The sequence below is a fragment of the Pimephales promelas genome, chromosome 22, assembly GCF_988280905.1.
Source record: "Pimephales promelas chromosome 22, fPimPro1.hap1.1, whole genome shotgun sequence".
Lineage (NCBI taxonomy): Eukaryota > Metazoa > Chordata > Actinopteri > Cypriniformes > Leuciscidae > Pimephales > Pimephales promelas.
The window spans coordinates 15,186,798-15,210,175 of NC_142790.1; the positions used below are offsets into that span (position 1 = coordinate 15,186,798).

Below are 23,378 nucleotides of genomic sequence, written 5' to 3' on the forward strand. Positions count from 1 at the left end.
CTCTATCTCCTCTCCATCTCCATCTTCCCTGAATCTCCATCTCCTCTGCATCTCCATCTCCTCTCCATCTCCATCTTCCCTGTATCTCCATCTCCTCTGCATCTCCATCTCCTCTCCATCTCCATCTTCCCTGTATCTCCATCTCCTCTCCATCTTCCCTGAATCTCCATCTTAAGAGATTTGACAAGATGCGTAGCCAGCCGATGGTCATCTCCTCTGAATCTCCATCTCCTCTGAATCTCCATCTCTTCTGAATCTCCATCTCTTCTGAATCTCCATCTCCTCTGAATCTCCATCTCCTCTGAATCTCCATCTCTTCTGCATCTCCATCTCCAGCTACTAGACTGAGATCTTCTGCCAGAAACATCAGGTCAGTCTGCTCTTGTCCAGAATCAGGTGGTTTGTCTTCGTCTGGCACCTCAGCTGAGACCTGTCCTCTATGGGTGACCCTACCAGTAGTTGTGAAGTACCAGAGGCGTAGCTCTCAGCATCACTGATGCACACAAGCCCTCACAGCACGTCAAGCTGCAAACCGAGTGAGGGACCTTAACCTACCCTAACCAACAACAGCAACCGCATATCAACCAACCACTCTAAACTTCCTGACAACGACATCAAAGCATGAACAACTACTCGGAAAATCCAGCAACCGTAAAACAACACGCTGACAACCGCACAAAAATCCTTCAAACGCATGACAACACACAGGAAACCGTCCAAAACATCCCGACGCCTACAGAGCAAAGCACCAAAAACCACTTCGAACAACCCGTGAACCGCAAATCAACGCAATTGACAACGACCGAAAACATCCGAACACCCGCACAACAAAACACCTCCAGAAAATAAAACTTACTCATAAAACTCTAAAATTACTGTACAAAATAAAACTTACTCCTAAAACTCCAAACTTAAATGAAACTTATAAAACTCTAAACTTACTCTATAGTAACTATTTACATTCAGTGGTCCCGCTGTGTGATACTCCGGGCTCCATGTGACACTGTGATGACTCAGTGTCTGGGCTTCTTTCTTCGGGGCTCCTCAGGCAGGGGCTCTTCGCTGATGTCCACGTGGAACCGAGGAGCGAGGCGTCTGCTGGGTGTGGAGAAGCTCTCCGTGATCAGGACACGTCCGTCAGGCTGCTCCGTCTCCTCCACTGAAGGGCAGTTGAGGGCCTTCCACAGTCGCTGCTTGATCTTCAGTCCCAGCTCAAGGCTGTAGGGACGGCGCTGACCACTGGGTGTCTTCAGCATGGGCTCCACCACAGAGCGGTAGATGTCCTGGTACGCCTCGATGCTGTGGCCGTGGATGGTAACGGGATCTTCCTCTTGACAGGCGTCCACTGAAGACACTGAGGCGGCTGGACAGATGTCGGGAAGGACAGCGACGGCCGGACAGATGTCGGGAAGGACAGCAGCGTTGTTCAGGTAGCGCTCTTCCAAAACTGTGGGTCGTGGAGCTCTGGCAGAGCTGCAGCTGTAGGTGTGGTCCAACCTGACTGCCAGCTGTGAAGGCTCACATGGGTCTGATCGCGAAGAGACGTCCTCCACCACGAATCCCCTCAGGTGTGCGGGAAGAGTCCTGGATCTTCTTGACCGACGCTGCTCCATGATACTGGATCAAGTACAACTACAAAAACTGGACAAATCACTAAGACTTACCAATTTCGTAAGTTGTGAAGAGCTTGATCGAGTTGTGAGGAGATTGATCGAGTTGTGAGGAGATTGATCGAGTTGTGAAGAGCTTGCAGCAAGTGTGTGCAGGCTTCAAGGCTTCAGAAAGAGTTGTGATGATTTCAAAAATCAACACAATCTACTGGACTGACATGCAGTGCTGAGGATCATTTAAATGTAAACAACACTTGATATCAGCAGAAGTCAGCTAGAGCTCTATGTTACATGTATTATATAATTCTCCAATTATCGTTATCATCTTCATTTATTCCTCTATGTATATATACACTCATTACTCATCTTTGTGTGTATGTAGTGGTGTTTGTTAAGGCCAGCATCACTGTTAGGAACTGGGTTCATGAATGAATCTGTGTTGAAATTCATCTTTAAAGTGAACACACCATTCTTCCATCGCCTCATTTCTTTTGTTCACTAAAGTGTCTTATTTTTGAAGAGCTCAACTGCTTTGGTGGCTTTTCCTTCCTCCACAGAATAGAGCACAAGCCAGTTTTATTGGAGTGCGGCCTGTGAGGAAGCATTTGGTTGGTTGTGAATCTACTAAATAACTCTGTATCTGATTAAATCCAGTTGGAGAATGAATATTCAGATGCACATACATATAGTTGTTTACATTCTTAATTGTTTTATTTTTCATCTTTTTCTTGTTCTTTTTCTAGCTCTGTAAATGTCCAATAGCTTACCAAATAAAACAAAAGTTAATATAAGTATGATATAATAACTCATAATATCTAGAGCTAACGATAATCAATAAATCTGTTGATTATTCCTTCACATAATCTGATAAAAGGCGATTTTATTCTATATTTTTTATCGAAAAAAAATTGTATTCCACAATCCACATCTAGCTCCAAGCACTGAAAGTTTTTAAAGCAAATAAATTTGTAAATGTGGTGCTGCATAAAGAAAATTGTCATCATTATCATCTGATAATCAATTTTTTATTATTCTTTTTTTTTTTTTTTGCAAATTCTTTATAAAGTTTTCTATTTTTTACTATTTTCATTACCTTATGAAGACTGATCTGAATTTTGATGTTTGGCCATTGTCTTTCACAAACAGATATTTTGGGTCTATTGACCTTTTCATCTTCACACTAATAATTACTAATTAATTCCCTGCTTGTCTTTTTAATCCACCAGCTGTTGTGTAAGTCGAGGTCTGTGCTGTGAACTTACACATGTACTTTTATTCTACATAACATATGACCTGAACAAATCTCTCGTCTTGTTAAAAGACAAACAGTAGAGGGCGCTGCTCACTCAATGCCAGTCGCAACTTCTATGACGCTTCTTTGTTAATTCTAGGACAACATTCCCATCAACCAGTCAAGTTTTGAGGGACAAGTTTAGGTTTAAAAATCCAGTTTGAGCAGGCGCAATTCAAAAGTGTAGTTTTTTTGTCCGTGTATTGTATGGCCCTAACCCATCCTTGTGTTTTCCTACAGTACAGTGTAACTAATTAAGTTAATCAATGGTTCTAGGAGTATAGGGCCGTTTGTGCTTTCAAACGATGGTGTCCAGTTTTAAAATGAAAGACGTTTTTCACCATACGTTATAGAACTAGATCGTATTTTAAACGTATTAGTTGGATTAATGCTTGATTTATGTTTTTAAAAGTTGTTTTTGCGATAGGCCTATTTCATAAAATGGCGACCGAGACCGGAAGTAAGGTAGCACTCCATGTCTATGTGATTGGCTCGCCGCGAAGCAATCAGCCTGACAGCCCCATTCGTGTCAACAGACAGAGAGATATTCATTAAGGTAAGGTATCATCTTAAATTTGATCAGACATAACACGATTCATCTTTTAATAACCTTTTAATGACTTAATAGTGACTTAAAATGGCGACCGAGACCGGAAGTAGGGTAGCGATACTTGTCATCGTGTTGAATGGATTGTGTCGATAAGAAACAGTGAACTCCTCGTTGTAAATACAGCTGCTATTTTAAGAGTATCTTTGTTTGTAAAGGTGAATGTTTCATCATAATCTCTAACTATGTTTAAAATACATGTTAACGGTGCAGTAAGATGCAATGTGCAGTAGAAAGGAGGACCAATTAAAAATGAACGAATTAATGAATAAAAAGCTAAATAAATAAATAAATGTGGTAATAGGAAAATAAATAAAGGAATAAACGACTTGATAAAATATGATTTATTTTTAATCAAATGTATTTTTGTATAATTTTCCCCTTAATTTTTTATTTAATTGTATTTATTTATTATTTTGTTTATTTGATTGTTTGTATATTTATTTATTCAGATATTTATATATTTCCAGATATATTAGTTTTAAGTTTTGACCGTTAACGTTTATTTATTTCAATTTACTTCCTTTAGTTCTATTAGTTCTATTTATTCTTGCTTTTATTTTTTTTGATGTGCATGATAATTAGGTTGGTTGGTCTTGTTTACTAAATATAAATATTAATGAACAAATAATTAAAAGCAGGGGGGGGGGGGATTAAAAATATTTTGATTAAAAATAAATTATATTTATTTATAATATATTATTTATTAAGTCGTTTATTCCTTTATTTGTTTTCCTATTATCAAATTTATCTTTTAGTTTATTTACATATTTATTTGTTGTTATTTTTTTTATTTCTGCTAGTTTGGTCCTCCTATAATATAATTAATATCATACACACATATATTACATTTAAATTACAATATATATATATATATATATATATATGTGTGTGTGTGTGTGTGTGTGTGTCTGTACAATTTATTGGTTTAATTGAATGGATTTATTGGAATACTTTAACATTTTTATTTTAGTTAAACTTGTTAACTTAATTTAATGAATGAGTATTAAATAATACAAATTCAATAAACACTACTTGCTCTAAGGCTGCATTTATTCAGTTAAGAAACAGCAATATTATGGAATATTATGGGATTTTAAAATAATTTAAAATAAATTTTACTTTGCTACTGTAAGTATTTAAATGGTTTTGCTGAGACACTAATAAATACATTCTGATTTTAGAACATCAACCAGTCAAGATGAATCAGAACATCAACCAGTCAAGTTTGAGGGACAAGTTTAGGCTTACGACCAGAGTTAGGTGCTTCTACATGTTATTCATCTATCAATTCCCTCTGATTTTAGGGATAATTATGGGAAGGGTTAGGTTTAGGGGTATGCATTGCCTACATTTTCAGACAGAAATGAAGAAAAATCCAGTTTGAGCAGGCGCAATAGCTGGGTTTCAGTCACATGATTGTGATGACGTGCGGAATTCAGATGGAGGGCAGGGAGTGAAGAGCGCAATGGACGAGATGGAGGAAAGTCCGTATTGTACTACTTTATACGCTATTACAAGAGAAAGATATAAACAAAAAATCAAACATATGTTGGACCTTACGTTCCTTATGTTATGAAGAGGAGCGATTTTTCAACTGAATTGAAATATTTTCTTGCAATCGAGGCTGTGGATATCAGCAACTACCTCGCCTTACAGACATACTTTGACTTTACAAAGTTCGGAAACGTTACACAAACAGACAGTTATTTAAGTTTTATTAACACACCTTTGACGAAGTGATCACTAACGTTACACACACAGGCATTTTTCCATTCGGCTCCTCCCGACCGCAGATGTAGGTTTGCAAGCCGTTTTTTTTTTTTCGAGTTTTTCGATCAATTTCTTGCATTTCCCCCCCTTATGAACAACAACTTTTGGTACAAGATAAAAACTCCTTGTGTTTTGATCGATTTAAGTAACCATAAATGACTCAAAACACAGGCATTTTGAGTTTGTTATAGTGCTTTCTAAATACAGCAAATCACTTCCTGCCCTCCATTTGTATTTCGCACTATGGCAATGCAGTGGCGTGACGTCATATGAAAACAAGCTATTCAAAAGTGCTGATAAGAGTCATATGACATCTGAAATGATGTGAGCAATACACTTTATTTCACATAAAGCTCCTGCACAGTTTGAAAAATAACAATATTATACTGCAATATTATATAGAAAAATGTAAGGAGATTTTTAACCAATGCAGTGTATGCTGACCCTTTTAATGCATGCTAATAAAGTTGATCTGTATCAAAAATCTGAAGAAAAAAAAAAACATTATGATCCTTCATGTGAGAACACCACACAAATGTAAAACATTAATAAAATGTCAACAATGCGTGAGTACATCATAAAGCCATTTTCCATACCGTGTTTTACCTTACACTAAACCACAATGGTGATCCTATAATAGTTATAGGCTGGGCCCGACAGAGCACGATTTTTTCTTTTGTACTTTAGAAAATTTTGGATTCGACAAAAGTTTTTGTTCAGTGATCAAAATGTTTTATACTGATATTTACAGTTATGTCTCCTTAAACCCAGGACTAACACCTAGAATAAATATAACTTGTGGAATAAGGCAAGGGTGTCCAATAAGTCCCAACTTGTTCATTTTATGTACTCAGCTACTAGCATATCTGATATTAAATCATCCAAATTTTCAGGAACATTTAAAATAAAGTGGTTGAAAGAGTTTCGACTGAAGCCGGATTCAATATGGTTTCACATTCCAAAAAGTATTTTCAAGATTGGTATTGTGTTGTTGAATTGTGGTGTTCTTGATCTTGATGCAAGTTCCTTTATTAGATCTTTAGTTTTTGGGGTTAAGTACTTATAATTGGAAAAATTCTGTGTACTGAAGCTATTTTTGACATTTTTGTGCTGGCCATTTTAAAATACTGATTGGTTCTTTCCCATTAGACAATGATTGAGGCCCATGTTGATGTGAAGACCACTGATGGCTATCTTCTCCGCCTGTTCTGCGTTGGCTTCACCAAGAAGAGCACCAACCAGATCCGAAAGACCTCCTATGCTCAGCACCAGCAGGTCCGTCAGATCCGCTTGAAGATGATGGAAATCATGACTCGTGAGGTCCAGACCAATGACCTCAAGGAGGTGGTCAACAAACTGTACGTATAAAGTTTTCCATCTCTTTTATGGCAAACAATGTTGTGTTAGGGGAGTCAGGCTCTGCTCCTGGAGGCCCATCTTCCTGTGTAATTCAACATCAGCCCTTATTTAACACTTACAGAACCAGCGACTTATGGTCTTCAGTACTGAGACAGTACAGTGGGAGATTCACTCTGGTTCAAATACTTTATACTTAGTACACTTTAAGTGCATATGTGAAAGTACACTAAATACACATAAAGTTATATTTTAGTATAATTTTATTATAACTAAAACACATTTAGTACAAAAAAAATTATCCAAAATAGCACATTTCAAGTTAACTAATCATTAACACACTGGAAGTATACTCAGCATATTTTTTTTCGCTAGGGTTTTTATGAAGCCGTTTTATTCAGTATTTAAAATGGTATATTAAACGTGCAAAGATAATTAAATATAAGCATACTTATATAAATTAAGACAAACAGATTTTGAAAATCAAGAAAACTTTAATATAGTATATTTTGTGTAAATTACATAAGAGTAAAAAATGAAATAAAAGTAAATTAGAAAGATCAGTCAAAAATGCTATGGCAGAGCTATATTTATACATTTTGAATTTTTATTAGTGAAAAGTACACTATGAATTTTACAACACTAAATAAGTATCACAATGCAATTTTCTGAAAAAATAAAAGTAAGTTTCAGAAAAATAATTTGCAGAACTGAATAATAAATTATTTACAAACTTAGGCCTAAAAATGGCTGAACCAAAGAAACAGAAAAGTTTGAATATCAGATCTTCATCTTCATGTGGACGATCACTTCTTTGAGTTCGACTCATCTTCTACAACTGGGGCTTGTAGTATTTGAAGACCGCTTTATCAGAGGATCTCTGAAAGGGAAGAATAATTAATATCAAATTAACCAATGATTAACATTTTTGTATTCATGTTTTATATATAATTATTTGCATAGAAATGCATTAGAATTCTGTTGACTTCTCAGTTTACCTTTAAAAGCTTTGGCTATATCCTCCTCATCAAGCTTTATCCTCTTGTCTGTCATCACTGTACAGCGCTCTACGAGTTACATCGAACATGAGATTAGAAGAAGCCCAACACAATTTACAGTGAGCAAAGTCAAAGAGTCACTGATGTAGTTATTTGCAGCAATAAAGCAACCTGTGAGTATTAGAGGATATGTTTTATATTGATAATTGTGGTTCATTTAAAACCTAGGGTATTTCCCATGAACCTGTCTATTGTAAAGAAAGATCTAAAGATTTAAGGAAATTAGAAATTATTCAAAATATTGTATGCCAGGACAACTTGGACAATTGAATTATAGCTTTACTAAAAAACAAAACAATTAAATAAACAGATTTTTCCGTGAATGACTCAAAGGCAGCACAAATTCGACACCTGAAATGGACACGTTGCTAACATTTTCCTAACTGTCACCCGCCGTTCAATAGGCCTGATTCAAAATCTCCATAACAGAGGTGATATGAGATCAAAACATACTTACTACTCTCTTCTTCCCTTGTCTCTGCACTCAGATTTCAGTTTTTCTTCTGTAGCAGCTTTCTGAAAAACAACTAATGTAAATATGAAGAAAAATAAAAGAGTTATATATGCACGGCAATAAGGTTGTCAAGCTTGAACTATAAGCACCAATCAACACACACTACCATTATTGGTCAGCTCAAGACAAAGTAACTTTGTTCATAAAATGTATTTTGTCCCCCAAACTTTTCAAAGAAAGATCATTTACATAACGGAGCCAATTTATTCAGGAAATCAGAAATAAAGACACAGCTTTATTTTACAAATAAAAAGAATGTTAATGCATTGTTGTACATGTTATAATGACTAATTATGTTTTTTTTTTTTGCAGATGCATTGGACAATGTTTTGTATTTGTTTTAAGACAAAAAAATGTCTCCACATAGATTTTAAAAAGATTAAGATGAAAAAACTAAACAGTGAGCTTTTTATTTATGCAATCAGCAACTAAACTTACTAGTAACTTCTGAGGCAGCATCTCCATCTCCTCTGCATCTCCATCTTTTCTTGCATCTCCATCTCCTCTGAATCTCCATCTCCTCTGCATCTCCATCTTAAGAGATTTGACAAGATACTTAGCCTGCCGATGGTCATCTCCTCTGCATCTCCATCTTTTGTTGCATCTCCATCTTCCCTGAATCTCCATCTTAAAAGATTTGACAAGATACTTAGCCTGCCGATGGTCATCTCCTCTGCATCTCCATCTTTTTACTTGCATCTCCATCTCCCCTGAATCTCCATCTCCTCTCCATCTCCATCTTCCCTGTATCTCCATCTTCCCTGAATCTCCATCTCCTCTCCATCTTCCCTGTATCTCCATCTCCTCTCCATCTCCATCTTCCCTGCATCTCCATCTCCTCTCCATCTCCATCTTCCCTGTATCTCCATCTTCCCTGAATCTCCATCTCCTCTCCATCTCCATCTTCCCTGTATCTCCATCTCCTCTGCATATCCATCTCCTCTCCATCTCCTCTCCATCTTCCCTGAATCTCCATCTCCTCTCCATCTCCATCTTCCCTGAATCTCCATCTCCTCTCCATCTCCATCTTCCCTGTATCTCCATCTCCTCTGCATCTCCATCTCCTCTCCATCTCCTCTCCATCTTCCCTGAATCTCCATCTCCTCTCCATCTCCATCTTCCCTGAATCTCCATCTCCTCTCCATCTCCATCTTCCCTGTATCTCCATCTCCTCTGAATCTCCATCTCCTCTCCATCTCCATCTTCCCTGCATCTCCATCTCCTCTCCATCTCCATCTTCCCTGCATCTCCATCTCCTCTCCATCTCCATCTTCCCTGTATCTCCATCTTCCCTGAATCTCCATCTCCTCTCCATCTCCATCTTCCCTGTATCTCCATCTCCTCTGCATCTCCATCTTCCCTGAATCTCCATCTCCTCTCCATCTCCATCTTCCCTGTATCTCCATCTCCTCTGCATCTCCATCTCCTCTCCATCTCCTCTCCATCTTCCCTGAATCTCCATCTCCTCTGCATCTCTATCTCCTCTCCATCTCCATCTCATCTGCATCTCCATCTCCTCTCCATCTCCATCTTCCCTGTATCTCCATCTCCTCTCCATCTTCCCTGAATCTCCATCTTAAGAGATTTGACAAGATGCGTAGCCAGCCGATGGTCATCTCCTCTGAATCTCCATCTCCTCTGAATCTCCATCTCCTCTGAATCTCCATCTCTTCTGCATCTCCATCTCTTCTGCATCTCCATCTCTTCTGCATCTCCATCTCCAGCTACTAGACTGAGATCTTCTGCCAGAAACATCAGGTCAATCTCCTCTTGTCCAGAATCAGGTGGTTTGTCTTCGTCTGGCACCTCAGCTGAGACCTGTCCTCTATGGGTGACCCTACCAGTAGTTGTGAAGTACCAGAGGCGTAGCTCTCAGCATCACTGATGCACACAAGCCCTCACAGCACGTCAAGCTGCAAACCGAGTGAGGGACCCTAACCTACCCTAACCAACAACAGCAACCGCATATCAACCAACCACTCTAAACTTCCTGACAACGACATCAAAGCATGAACAACTACTCGGAAAATCCAGCAACCGTAAAACAACACGCTGACAACCGCACAAAAATCCTTCAAACGCATGACAACACACAGGAAACCAAAAACATCCCGACGCCTACAGAGCAAAGCACCAAAAACCACTTCGAACAACCCGTGAACTGCAAATCAACGCAATTGACAACGACCGAAAACATCCGAACACCCGCACAACAAAACACCTCCAGAAAATAAAACTTACTCATAAAACTCTAAAATTACTGTACAAAATAAAACTTACTCCTAAAACTCCAAACTTAAATGAAACTTATAAAACTCTAAACTTACTCTATAGTAACTATTTACATTCAGTGGTCCCGCTGTGTGATACTCCGGGCTCCATGTGACACTGTGATGACTCAGTGTCTGGGCTTCTTTCTTCGGGGCTCCTCAGGCAGGGGCTCTTCGCTGATGTCCACGTGGAACCGAGGAGCGAGGCGTCTGCTGGGTGTGGAGAAGCTCTCCGTGATCAGGACACGTCCGTCAGGCTGCTCCGTCTCCTCCACTGAAGGGCAGTTGAGGGCCTTCCACAGTCGCTGCTTGATCTTCAGTCCCAGCTCAAGGCTGTAGGGACGGCGCTGACCACTGGGTGTCTTCAGCATGGGCTCCACCACAGAGCGGTAGATGTCCTGGTACGCCTCGATGCTGTGGCCGTGGATGGTAACGGGATCTTCCTCTTGACAGGCGTCCACTGAAGACACTGAGGCGGCTGGACAGATGTCGGGAAGGACAGCGACGGCCGGACAGATGTCGGGAAGGACAGCAGCGTTGTTCAGGTAGCGCTCTTCCAAAACTGTGGGTCGTGGAGCTCTGGCAGAGCTGCAGCTGTAGGTGTGGTCCAACCTGACTGCCAGCTGTGAAGGCTCACATGGGTCTGATCGCGAAGAGACGTCCTCCACCACGAATCCCCTCAGGTGTGCGGGAAGAGTCCTGGATCTTCTTGACCGACGCTGCTCCATGATACTGGATCAAGTACAACTACAAAAACTGGACAAATCACTAAGACTTACCAATTTCGTAAGTTGTGAAGAGCTTGATCGAGTTGTGAGGAGATTGATCGAGTTGTGAGGAGATTGATCGAGTTGTGAAGAGCTTGCAGCAAGTGTGTGCAGGCTTCAAGGCTTCAGAAAGAGTTGTGATGATTTCAAAAATCAACACAATCTACTGGACTGACATGCAGTGCTGAGGATCATTTAAATGTAAACAACACTTGATATCAGCAGAAGTCAGCTAGAGCTCTATGTTACATGTATTATATAATTCTCTAATTATCGTTATCATCTTCATTTATTCCTCTATGTATATATACACTCATTACTCATCTTTGTGTGTATGTAGTGGTGTTTGTTAAGGCCAGCATCACTGTTAGGAACTGGGTTCATGAATGAATCTGTGTTGAAATTCATCTTTAAAGTGAACACACCATTCTTCCATCGCCTCATTTCTTTTGTTCACTAAAGTGTCTTATTTTTGAAGAGCTCAACTGCTTTGGTGGCTTTTCCTTCCTCCACAGAATAGAGCACAAGCCAGTTTTATTGGAGTGCGGCCTGTGAGGAAGCATTTGGTTGGTTGTGAATAAATACTAAATAACTCTGTATCTGATTAAATCCGGTTGGAGAATGAATATTCAGATGCACATATAGTTGTTTACATTCTTATTTGTTTTATTTTTCATCTTTTTCTTGTTGTTTTTCTAGCTCTGTAAATGTCCAATACCTGACCAAATAAAACAAAAGTTAATATAAGTATGATATAATAACTCGTAATATCTAGAGCTGCAACTAACGATAATCAATAAATCTGTTGATTATTCCTTCACATAATCTGATAAAAAACGATTTTATTCTATATTTTTTATCGAAAAAAAAAAATTGTATTCCACAATCCACATCTAGCTCCAAGCACTGAAAATTTTTAAAGCAATTAAATTTGTAAATGTGGTGCTGCATAAAGAAAATTGTCATCATCATCATCTGATAATCAATTTTTTATTATTATTTATTTATTTTTTGCAAATTCTTTATAAAGTTTTCTATTTTTTACTATTTTCATTACCTTATGAAGACTGATCTGAATTTTGATGTTTTTCACAAACAGATATTTTGGGTCTATTGACCTTTTCATCTTCACACTAATAATTACTAAGAATTAATTCCCTGCTTGTGTTTTTAATCCACCAGCTGTTGTGTAAGTCGAGGTCTGTGCTGTGAACTTACACATATACTTTTATTCTACATAACATATGACCTGAACAAATCTCTCGTCTTGTTAAAAGACAAACAGTAGAGGGCGCTGCTCACTCATGCCAGTGCTCCTCTCAACTTCTATGACGCTTCTTTGTTAATTCTAGGACAACATTCCCATCAACCAGTCAAGTTTTGAGGGACAAGTTTAGGTTTAAAAATCCAGTTTGAGCAGGCGCAATTCAAAAGTGTAGGTTTTTTTTTTTTTTGTCCGTGTATTGTATGGCCCTAACCCATCCTTGTGTTTTCCTACAGTACAGTGTAACTAATTAAGTTAATCAATGGTTCTAGGAGTATAGGGCCGTTTGTGCTTTCAAACGATGGTGTCCAGTTTTAAAATGAAAGACGTTTTTCACCATACGTTATAGAACTAGATCGTATTTTAAACGTATTAGTTGGATTAATGCTTGATTTATGTTTTTAAAAGTTGTTTTTGCGATAGGCCTGTTTCATAAAATGGCGACCGAGACCGGAAGTAAGGTAGCACTCCATGTCTATGTGATTGGCTCGCCGCGAAGCAATCAGCCTGACAGCCCCATTCGTGTCAACAGACAGAGAGATATTCATTAAGGTAAGGTATCATCTTATATTTGATCAGACATAACACGATTCATCTTTTAATAACCTTTTAATGACTTAATAGTGACTTAAAATGGCGACCGAGACCGGAAGTAGGGTAGTGATACTTGTCATCGTGTTGAATGGATTGTGCCGATAAGAAACAGTGAACTCCTCGTTGTAAATACAGCTGCTATTTTAAGAGTATCTTTGTTTGTAAAGGTGAATGTTTCATCATAATCTCTAACTATGTTTAAAATACATGTTAACGGTGCAGTAAGATGCAATGTGCAGTAGAAAGGAGGACCAATTAAAAATGAACGAATTAATGAATAAAAAGCTAAATAAATAAATAAATTGTGGTAATAGGAAAATAAATAAAGGAATAAACGACTTGATAAAATATGATTTATTTTTAATCAAATGTATTTTTGTATAATTTCCCCCTTAATTTTTTATTTAATTGTATTTATTTATTATTTTGTTTATTTGATTGTTTGTATATTTATTTATTCAGATATTTATATATTTCCAGATATATTAGTTTTAAGTTTTGACCGTTAACGTTTATTTATTTCAATTTACTTCCTTTAGTTCTATTAGTTCTATTTATTCTTGCTTTTTTTTTTTTTTGATGTGCATGATAATTAGGTTGGTTGGTCTTGCTTACTAAATATAAATATTAATGAACAAATAATTAAAAGCAGGGGGGGGGGATTAAAAATATTTTGATTAAAAATAAATTATATTTATTTATAATATATTATTTATTAAGTCGTTTATTCCTTTATTTGTTTTCCTATTATCAAATTTATCTTTTAGTTTATTTACATATTTATTTGTTATTTTTTTTATTTCTGCTAGTTTGGTCCTCCTATAATATAATTAATATCATACACACATATATTACATTTAAATTACAATATATATATATATATATATGTGTGTGTGTGTGTGTGTCTGTACAATTTATTGGTTTAATTGAATGGATTTATTGGAATACTTTAACATTTTTATTTTAGTTAAACTTGTTAACTTAATTTAATGAATGAGTATTAAATAATACAAATTCAATAAACACTACTTGCTCTAAGGCTGCATTTATTCAGTTAAGAAACAGCAATATTATGGAATATTATGGGATTTTAAAATAATTTAAAATAAATTTTACTTTGCTACTGTAAGTATTTAAATGGTTATGCTGAGACACTAATGAATACCTTCTGATTTTAGAACATCAACCAGTCAAGATGAATCAGAACATCAACCAGTCAAGTTTGAGGGACAAGTTTAGGCTTACGACCAGAGTTAGGTGCTTCTACATGTTATTCATCTATCAATTCCCTCTGATTTTAGGGATAATTATGGGAAGGGTTAGGTTTAGGGGTATGCATTGCCTACATTTTCAGACAGAAATGAAGAAAAATCCAGTTTGAGCAGGCGCAATAGCTGGGTTTCAGTCACATGATTGTGATGACGTGCGGAATTCAGATGGAGGGCAGGGAGTGAAGAGCGCAATGGACGAGATGGAGGAAAGTCCGTATTGTACTACTTTATACGCTATTACAAGAGAAAGATATAAACAAAAAATCAAACATATGTTGGACCTTACGTTCCTTATGTTATGAAGAGGAGCGATTTTTCAACTGAATTGAAATATTTTCTTGCAATCGAGGCTGTGGATATCAGCAACTACCTCGCCTTACAGACATACTTTGACTTTACAAAGTTCGGAAACGTTACACAAACAGACAGTTATTTAAGTTTTATTAACACACCTTTGACGAAGTGATCACTGACGTTACACACACAGGCATTTTCCCATTCGGCTCCTCCCGACCGCAGATGTAGGTTTGCAAGCCGTTTTTTTTTTTTCGAGTTTTTCGATCAATTTCTTGCATTTCCCCCCCTTATGAACAACAACTTTTGGTACAAGATAAAAACTCCTTGTGTTTTGATCGATTTAAGTAACCATAAATGACTCAAAACACAGGCATTTTGAGTTTGTTATAGTGCTTTCTAAATACAGCAAATCACTTCCTGCCCTCCATTTGTATTTCGCACTATGGCAATGCAGTGGCGTGACGTCATATGAAAACAAGCTATTCAAAAGTGCTGATAAGAGTCATATGACATCTGAAATGATGTGAGCAATACACTTTATTTCACATAAAGCTCCTGCACAGTTTGAAAAATAACAATATTATACTGCAATATTATATAGAAAAATGTAAGGAGATTTTTAACCAATGCAGTGTATGCTGACCCTTTTAATGCATGCTAATAAAGTTGATCTGTATCAAAAATCTGAAGAAAAAAAAAAACATTATGATCCTTCATGTGAGAACACCACACAAATGTAAAACATTAATAAAATGTCAACAATGCGTGAGTACATCATAAAGCCATTTTCCATACCGTGTTTTACCTTACACTAAACCACAATGGTGATCCTATAATAGTTATAGGCTGGGCCCGACAGAGCACGATTTTTTCTTTTGTACTTTAGAAAATTTTGGATTCGACAAAAGTTTTTGTTCAGTGATCAAAATGTTTTATACTGATATTTACAGTTATGTCTCCTTAAACCCAGGACTAACACCTAGAATAAATATAACTTGTGGAATAAGGCAAGGGTGTCCAATAAGTCCCAACTTGTTCATTTTATGTACTCAGCTACTAGCATATCTGATATTAAATCATCCAAATTTTCAGGAACATTTAAAATAAAGTGGTTGAAAGAGTTTCGACTGAAGCCGGATTCAATATGGTTTCACATTCCAAAAAGTATTTTCAAGATTGGTATTGTGTTGTTGAATTGTGGTGTTCTTGATCTTGATGCAAGTTCCTTTATTAGATCTTTAGTTTTTGGGGTTAAGTACTTATAATTGGAAAAATTCTGTGTACTGAAGCTATTTTTGACATTTTTGTGCTGGCCATTTTAAAATACTGATTGGTTCTTTCCCATTAGACAATGATTGAGGCCCATGTTGATGTGAAGACCACTGATGGCTATCTTCTCCGCCTGTTCTGCGTGGGCTTCACCAAGAAGAGCACCAACCAGATCCGAAAGACCTCCTATGCTCAGCACCAGCAGGTCCGTCAGATCCGCTTGAAGATGATGGAAATCATGACTCGTGAGGTCCAGACCAATGACCTCAAGGAGGTGGTCAACAAACTGTACGTATAAAGTTTTCCATCTCTTTTATGGCAAACAATGTTGTGTTAGGGGAGTCAGGCTCTGCTCCTGGAGGCCCATCTTCCTGTGTAATTCAACATCAGCCCTTATTTAACACTTACAGAACCAGCGACTTATGGTCTTCAGTACTGAGACAGTACAGTGGGAGATTCACTCTGGTTCAAATACTTTATACTTAGTACACTTTAAGTGCATATGTGAAAGTACACTAAATACACATAAAGTTATATTTTAGTATAATTTTATTATAACTAAAACACATTTAGTACAAAAAAAATTATCCAAAATAGCACATTTCAAGTTAACTAATCATTAACACACTGGAAGTATACTCAGCATATTTTTTTTCGCTAGGGTTTTTATGAAGCCGTTTTATTCAGTATTTAAAATGGTATATTAAACGTGCAAAGATAATTAAATATAAGCATACTTATATAAATTAAGACAAACAGATTTTGAAAATCAAGAAAACTTTAATATAGTATATTTTGTGTAAATTACATAAGAGTAAAAAATGAAATAAAAGTAAATTAGAAAGATCAGTCAAAAATGCTATGGCAGAGCTATATTTATACATTTTGAATTTTTATTAGTGAAAAGTACACTATGAATTTTACAACACTAAATAAGTATCACAATGCAATTTTCTGAAAAAATAAAAGTAAGTTTCAGAAAAATAATTTGCAGAACTGAATAATAAATTATTTACAAACTTAGGCCTAAAAATGGCTGAACCAAAGAAACAGAAAAGTTTGAATATCAGATCTTCATCTTCATGTGGACGATCACTTCTTTGAGTTCGACTCATCTTCTACAACTGGGGCTTGTAGTATTTGAAGACCGCTTTATCAGAGGATCTCTGAAAGGGAAGAATAATTAATATCAAATTAACCAATGATTAACATTTTTGTATTCATGTTTTATATATAATTATTTGCATAGAAATGCATTAGAATTCTGTTGACTTCTCAGTTTACCTTTAAAAGCTTTGGCTATATCCTCCTCATCAAGCTTTATCCTCTTGTCTGTCATCACTGTACAGCGCTCTACGAGTTACATCGAACATGAGATTAGAAGAAGCCCAACACAATTTACAGTGAGCAAAGTCAAAGAGTCACTGATGTAGTTATTTGCAGCAATAAAGCAACCTGTGAGTATTAGAGGATATGTTTTATATTGATAATTGTGGTTCATTTAAAACCTAGGGTATTTCCCATGAACCTGTCTATTGTAAAGAAAGATCTAAAGATTTAAGGAAATTAGAAATTATTCAAAATATTGTATGCCAGGACAACTTGGACAATTGAATTATAGCTTTACTAAAAAACAAAACAATTAAATAAACAGATTTTTCCGTGAATGACTCAAAGGCAGCACAAATTCGACACCTGAAATGGACACGTTGCTAACATTTTCCTAACTGTCACCCGCCGTTCAATAGGCCTGATTCAAAATCTCCATAACAGAGGTGATATGAGATCAAAACATACTTACTACTCTCTTCTTCCCTTGTCTCTGCACTCAGATTTCAGTTTTTCTTCTGTAGCAGCTTTCTGAAAAACAACTAATGTAAATATGAAGAAAAATAAAAGAGTTATATATGCACGGCAATAAGGTTGTCAAGCTTGAACTATAAGCACCAATCAACACACACTACCATTATTGGTCAGCTCAAGACAAAGTAACTTTGTTCATAAAATGTATTTTGTCCCCCAAACTTTTCAAAGAAAGATCATTTACATAACGGAGCCAATTTATTCAGGAAATCAGAAATAAAGACACAGCTTTATTTTACAAATAAAAAGAATGTTAATGCATTGTTGTACATGTTATAATGACTAATTATGTTTTTTTTTTTTGCAGATGCATTGGACAATGTTTTGTATTTGTTTTAAGACAAAAAAATGTCTCCACATAGATTTTAAAAAGATTAAGATGAAAAAACTAAACAGTGAGCTTTTTATTTATGCAATCAGCAACTAAACTTACTAGTAACTTCTGAGGCAGCATCTCCATCTCCTCTGCATCTCCATCTTTTCTTGCATCTCCATCTCCTCTGAATCTCCATCTCCTCTGCATCTCCATCTTAAGAGATTTGACAAGATACTTAGCCTGCCGATGGTCATCTCCTCTGCATCTCCATTTCCTCTGAATCTCCATCTCCTCTGCATCTCCATCTTAAGAGATTTGACAAGATACTTAGCCTGCCGATGGTCATCTCCTCTGCATCTCCATCTCCATCTTCCCTGAATCTCCATCTTAAGAGATTTGACAAGATACGTAGCCAGCCGATGGTCATCTCCTCTGAATCTCCATCTCCTTTGCATCTCCATCTCCTCTGAATCTCCATCTCTTCTGCATCTCCATCTCTTCTGCATCTCCATCTCCAGCTACTAGACTGAGATCTTCTGCCAGAAACATCAGGTCAATCTCCTCTTGTCCAGAATCAGGTGGTTTGTCTTCGTCTGGCACCTCAGCTGAGACCTGTCCTCTATGGGTGACCCTACCAGTAGTTGTGAAGTACCAGAGGCGTAGCTCTCAGCATCACTGATGCACACAAGCCCTCACAGCACGTCAAGCTGCAAACCGAGTGAGGGACCCTAACCTACCCTAACCAACAACAGCAACCGCATATCAACCAACCACTCTAAACTTCCTGACAACGACATCCAAGCATGAACAACTACTCGGAAAATCCAGCAACCGTAAAACAACACGCTGACAACCGCACAAAAATCCTTCAAACGCATGACAACACACAGGAAACCAAAAACATCCCGACGCCTACAGAGCAAAGCACCAAAAACCACTTCGAACAACCCGTGAACCGCAAATCAACGCAATTGACAACGACCGAAAACATCCGAACACCCGCACAACAAAACACCTCCAGAAAATAAAACTTACTCATAAAACTCTAAAATTACTGTACAAAATAAAACTTACTCCTAAAACTCCAAACTTAAATGAAACTTATAAAACTCTAAACTTACTCTATAGTAACTATTTACATTCAGTGGTCCCGCTGTGTGATACTCCGGGCTCCATGTGACACTGTGATGACTCAGTGTCTGGGCTTCTTTCTTCGGGGCTCCTCAGGCAGGGGCTCTTCGCTGATGTCCACGTGGAACCGAGGAGCGAGGCGTCTGCTGGGTGTGGAGAAGCTCTCCGTGATCAGGACACGTCCGTCAGGCTGCTCCGTCTCCTCCACTGAAGGGCAGTTGAGGGCCTTCCACAGTCGCTGCTTGATCTTCAGTCCCAGCTCAAGGCTGTAGGGACGGCGCTGACCACTGGGTGTCTTCAGCATGGGCTCCACCACAGAGCGGTAGATGTCCTGGTACGCCTCGATGCTGTGGCCGTGGATGGTAACGGGATCTTCCTCTTGACAGGCGTCCACTGAAGACACTGAGGCGGCTGGACAGATGTCGGGAAGGACAGCGACGGCCGGACAGATGTCGGGAAGGACAGCAGCGTTGTTCAGGTAGCGCTCTTCCAAAACTGTGGGTCGTGGAGCTCTGGCAGAGCTGCAGCTGTAGGTGTGGTCCAACCTGACTGCCAGCTGTGAAGGCTCACATGGGTCTGATCGCGAAGAGACGTCCTCCACCACGAATCCCCTCAGGTGTGCGGGAAGAGTCCTGGATCTTCTTGACCGACGCTGCTCCATGATACTGGATCAAGTACAACTACAAAAACTGGACAAATCACTAAGACTTACCAATTTCGTAAGTTGTGAAGAGCTTGATCGAGTTGTGAGGAGATTGATCGAGTTGTGAGGAGATTGATCGAGTTGTGAAGAGCTTGCAGCAAGTGTGTGCAGGCTTCAAGGCTTCAGAAAGAGTTGTGATGATTTCAAAAATCAACACAATCTACTGGACTGACATGCAGTGCTGAGGATCATTTAAATGTAAACAACACTTGATATCAGCAGAAGTCAGCTAGAGCTCTATGTTACATGTATTATATAATTCTCCAATTATCGTTATCATCTTCATTTATTCCTCTATGTATATATACACTCATTACTCATCTTTGTGTGTATGTAGTGGTGTTTGTTAAGGCCAGCATCACTGTTAGGAACTGGGTTCATGAATGAATCTGTGTTGAAATTCATCTTTAAAGTGAACACACCATTCTTCCATCGCCTCATTTCTTTTGTTCACTAAAGTTGTCTTATTTTTGAAGAGCTCAACTGCTTTGGTGGCTTTTCCTTCCTCCACAGAATAGAGCACAAGCCAGTTTTATTGGAGTGCGGCCTGTGAGGAAGCATTTGGTTGGTTGTGAATCTACTAAATAACTCTGTATCTGATTAAATCCGGTTGGAGAATGAATATTCAGATGCACATACATATAGTTGTTTACATTCTTAATTGTTTTATTTTTCATCTTTTTCTTGTTCTTTTTCTAGCTCTGTAAATGTCCAATAGCTTACCAAATAAAACAAAAGTTAATATAAGTATGATATAATAACTCATAATATCTAGAGCTGCAACTAACGATAATCAATAAATCTTTTGATTATTCCTTCACATAATCTGATAAAAGGCGATTTTATTCTATATTTTTTATCGAAAAAAAAATTGTTTTCCACAATCCACATCTAGCTCCAAGCACTGAATTTTTTTAAACCAAATAGAATATGTATGAATGTACAGTATGTGTTTGTACATGTGGTGCAGCATGAAGAAAATTGTCATCATCATCTGATAATCAATTTATTATTATTATTATTATTATTTATTTTATTTTTTTTTTTTGCAAATTCTTTATAAAGTTTTCTATTTTTACTATTTTCATTACCTTATGAAGACTGATCTGCATTTTGATGTTTGGCCATTGTCGTTCACAAACAGATATTTTGGGTCTATTGACCTTTTTTTATCTTCACACTAATAATTACTAATAATTAATTCCCTGCTTGTCTTTTTAATCCACCAGCTGTTGTGTAAGTCGAGGTCTGTGCTGTGAACTTACACATATACTTTTATTCTACTATAGTGTTAATTGCCAAATATATATAACATATGACAATATACCTGAACAAATCTCTCGTCTTGTTAAAAGACAAACAGTAGAGGGCGCTGCTCACTCAATGCCAGTGCTCCTCTCAACTTCTATGACTCCTTCAGTGTATGCTGACCATTTAAAAATCGGAAGAAAAAAACAATATGATCCTTCATGTGAGAACACACAAATGTAAAAAATTAATACGTCAACAATGCGTGAGTACATTATAAATCCACTTTCCATACCGTGTTTTACCTTACACTAAACCACAATGGTGAGCCTATAATAGTTATAGGCTGGGCCCGATAGACCACGATTTTTTCTTTTCTACTTTTTTTTTCTAAAGTTTTTGTTCAGTGATCAAAATGTTTTATACTGATATTTACAGTTATGTCTCGTTAAACCCTGGACTAACACCTAGAATAAATATAACTTGCAAGGGTGTCCAATTAGTCCCAAGTTGTTCATTTTATGTACTCAGCTACTAGCATATCTGATATTAAATCATCCAAATTTTCAGGAACATTTAAAATAAAGTGGTTGAAAGAGTTTCGACTGAAGCCGAATTCAATATGGTTTCACATTCCAAAAAGTATTTTCAAGATTGGTATTGTGTTGTTGAATTGTGGTGTTCTTGATCTTGATGCAAGTTCCTTTATTACATCTTTAGTTTTGGAGATTAAGTACTTATAATTGGAAAAATTCTGTGTACTGAAGCAATTTTTGACATTTTTGTGCTGGCCATTTTAAAATACTGATTGGTTCTTTCCCATTAGACAATGATTGAAGCCCATGTTGATGTGAAGACCACTGATGGCTATCTTCTCCGCCTGTTCTGCGTTGGCTTCACCAAGAAGAGCACCAACCAGATCCGAAAGACCTCCTATGCTCAGCACCAGCAGGTCCGTCAGATCCGCTTGAAGATGATGGAAATCATGACTCGTGAGGTCCAGACCAATGACCTCAAGGAGGTGGTCAGCAAACTGTACGTATAAAGTTTTCCATCTCTTTTATGGCAAACAATGTTGTGTTAGGGGAGTCAGGCTCTGCTCCTGGAGGCCCATCTTCCTGTGTAATTCAACAGCAGCCCTTATTTAACACTTACAGAACCAGCGACTTATGGTCTTCAGTATAAGTGGGAGATTCACTCTGGTTCAAATACTTGATGGGAAATTGTATTGATTGTGGTCAAATGATTTCTTAACTGTTTTAAATTGTGATTGGTGACTATATTATATAGGAACTTACCCATAAAGTATCTTTAGCATAACTTTGGATTGCTGATGTCATGAATACCTGGGTTTTAAACCTGAAAGCTGTGAAAGCTGGTTCTCTCTGATATTGTTGCGCAGTATTCCTGACAGTGTTGGCATAAGGACATTGAAAAGGCCTGCCAATCCATCTATATACCTATGGAGGAGTGATTCAGCTTTAATCAAAAATATCTTAATTTTTGTTCTGAAGATGAATGAAAGTCTTAGGGGGTTGGAATCAGTCTTTCAGTCACGAATAGTTACAGACGTGTAACTATTCGTGGACATCTTGCTCTGGAGGCAGTCATATGCAAATATATTTGCCCGTGCGATGTCACAGATTCTGCAATATCCATACAACCTGTTTTTGGAGCTTGATTAGGCTGTTTTAAATTATGAAAATTGCAGGATGTTTTAATGGTCCAAACAAAGACCTCTTTAGTTTTTAGGGTTCAGTTCTCACTATTAACACATTTAATCGGTTATAAGCATGCACATTACTAGGATATTGGTTGTTTATTAGTACTTACAAAGCATATATTAATGCCTTATTCTGCATTACCATTTTCTACATCCCTTAATACTATTCCTACCAAATACATACGTTTATCAACTACCTTACTAACTATTCACACACAGTATTTAGGAGTTTATTGAGGCAAAAGTCATAGTTACAATTGGAACCTAATCTAAAGTGTAACCCACCTCTAATATGTCAAAAGACCAAGGCAATTTTGATTTTAGTGTTTTTAAAAGAAGTCTTTTTTGCTCACCAATGCTGCATTTATTTGAAGCAGAAATACTGTGAAATGTTATTACAATTTTCTAATTTCATATTTTTTTAAATGTGTATGTTTTTTGTAACTTTTGATT

At 37.3% G+C, this 23,378-nt stretch overlaps 3 long non-coding RNA genes across 8 annotated transcripts; 1 reads left to right on the top strand and 2 right to left on the bottom strand.

Moving 5' to 3' along the window:
- Positions 1–3,071: 3,071 nt before the first annotated feature.
- Positions 3,072–9,410, top strand: LOC148969595 (uncharacterized). Of its 2 annotated transcripts, none has more exons than XR_016149180.1 (3): positions 3,072–3,457; positions 6,431–6,639; positions 8,522–9,410. It is a non-coding gene; the product is annotated as an uncharacterized LOC148969595 (long non-coding RNA). The 2 variants fall into 2 exon arrangements; XR_016149181.1 differs by lacking the exon at positions 3,072–3,457 and adding an exon at positions 4,691–4,771.
- LOC120476117 (uncharacterized) lies at positions 7,381–15,166 on the bottom strand. Of its 4 annotated transcripts, none has more exons than XR_016149174.1 (4): positions 14,828–15,166; positions 8,153–8,211; positions 7,636–7,704; positions 7,381–7,517 (listed from the first exon to the last, which is right to left on the bottom strand). It is a non-coding gene; the product is annotated as an uncharacterized LOC120476117 (long non-coding RNA). The 4 variants fall into 4 exon arrangements; XR_016149176.1 differs by having other exon boundaries at positions 8,153–8,222; positions 14,828–14,917; XR_016149177.1 differs by lacking the exon at positions 14,828–15,166 and adding an exon at positions 8,648–8,784.
- A 1,804-nt stretch (positions 15,167–16,970) lies between these two features.
- Positions 16,971–18,596, bottom strand: LOC148969596 (uncharacterized). 2 transcript variants are annotated; one of them, XR_016149179.1, is made up of 4 exons: positions 18,238–18,596; positions 17,743–17,812; positions 17,226–17,294; positions 16,971–17,107 (listed from the first exon to the last, which is right to left on the bottom strand). It is a non-coding gene; the product is annotated as an uncharacterized LOC148969596 (long non-coding RNA). The 2 variants fall into 2 exon arrangements; XR_016149178.1 differs by having other exon boundaries at positions 17,743–17,801; positions 18,238–18,593.
- Between the last annotated feature and the right edge of the window lie 4,782 nt (positions 18,597–23,378).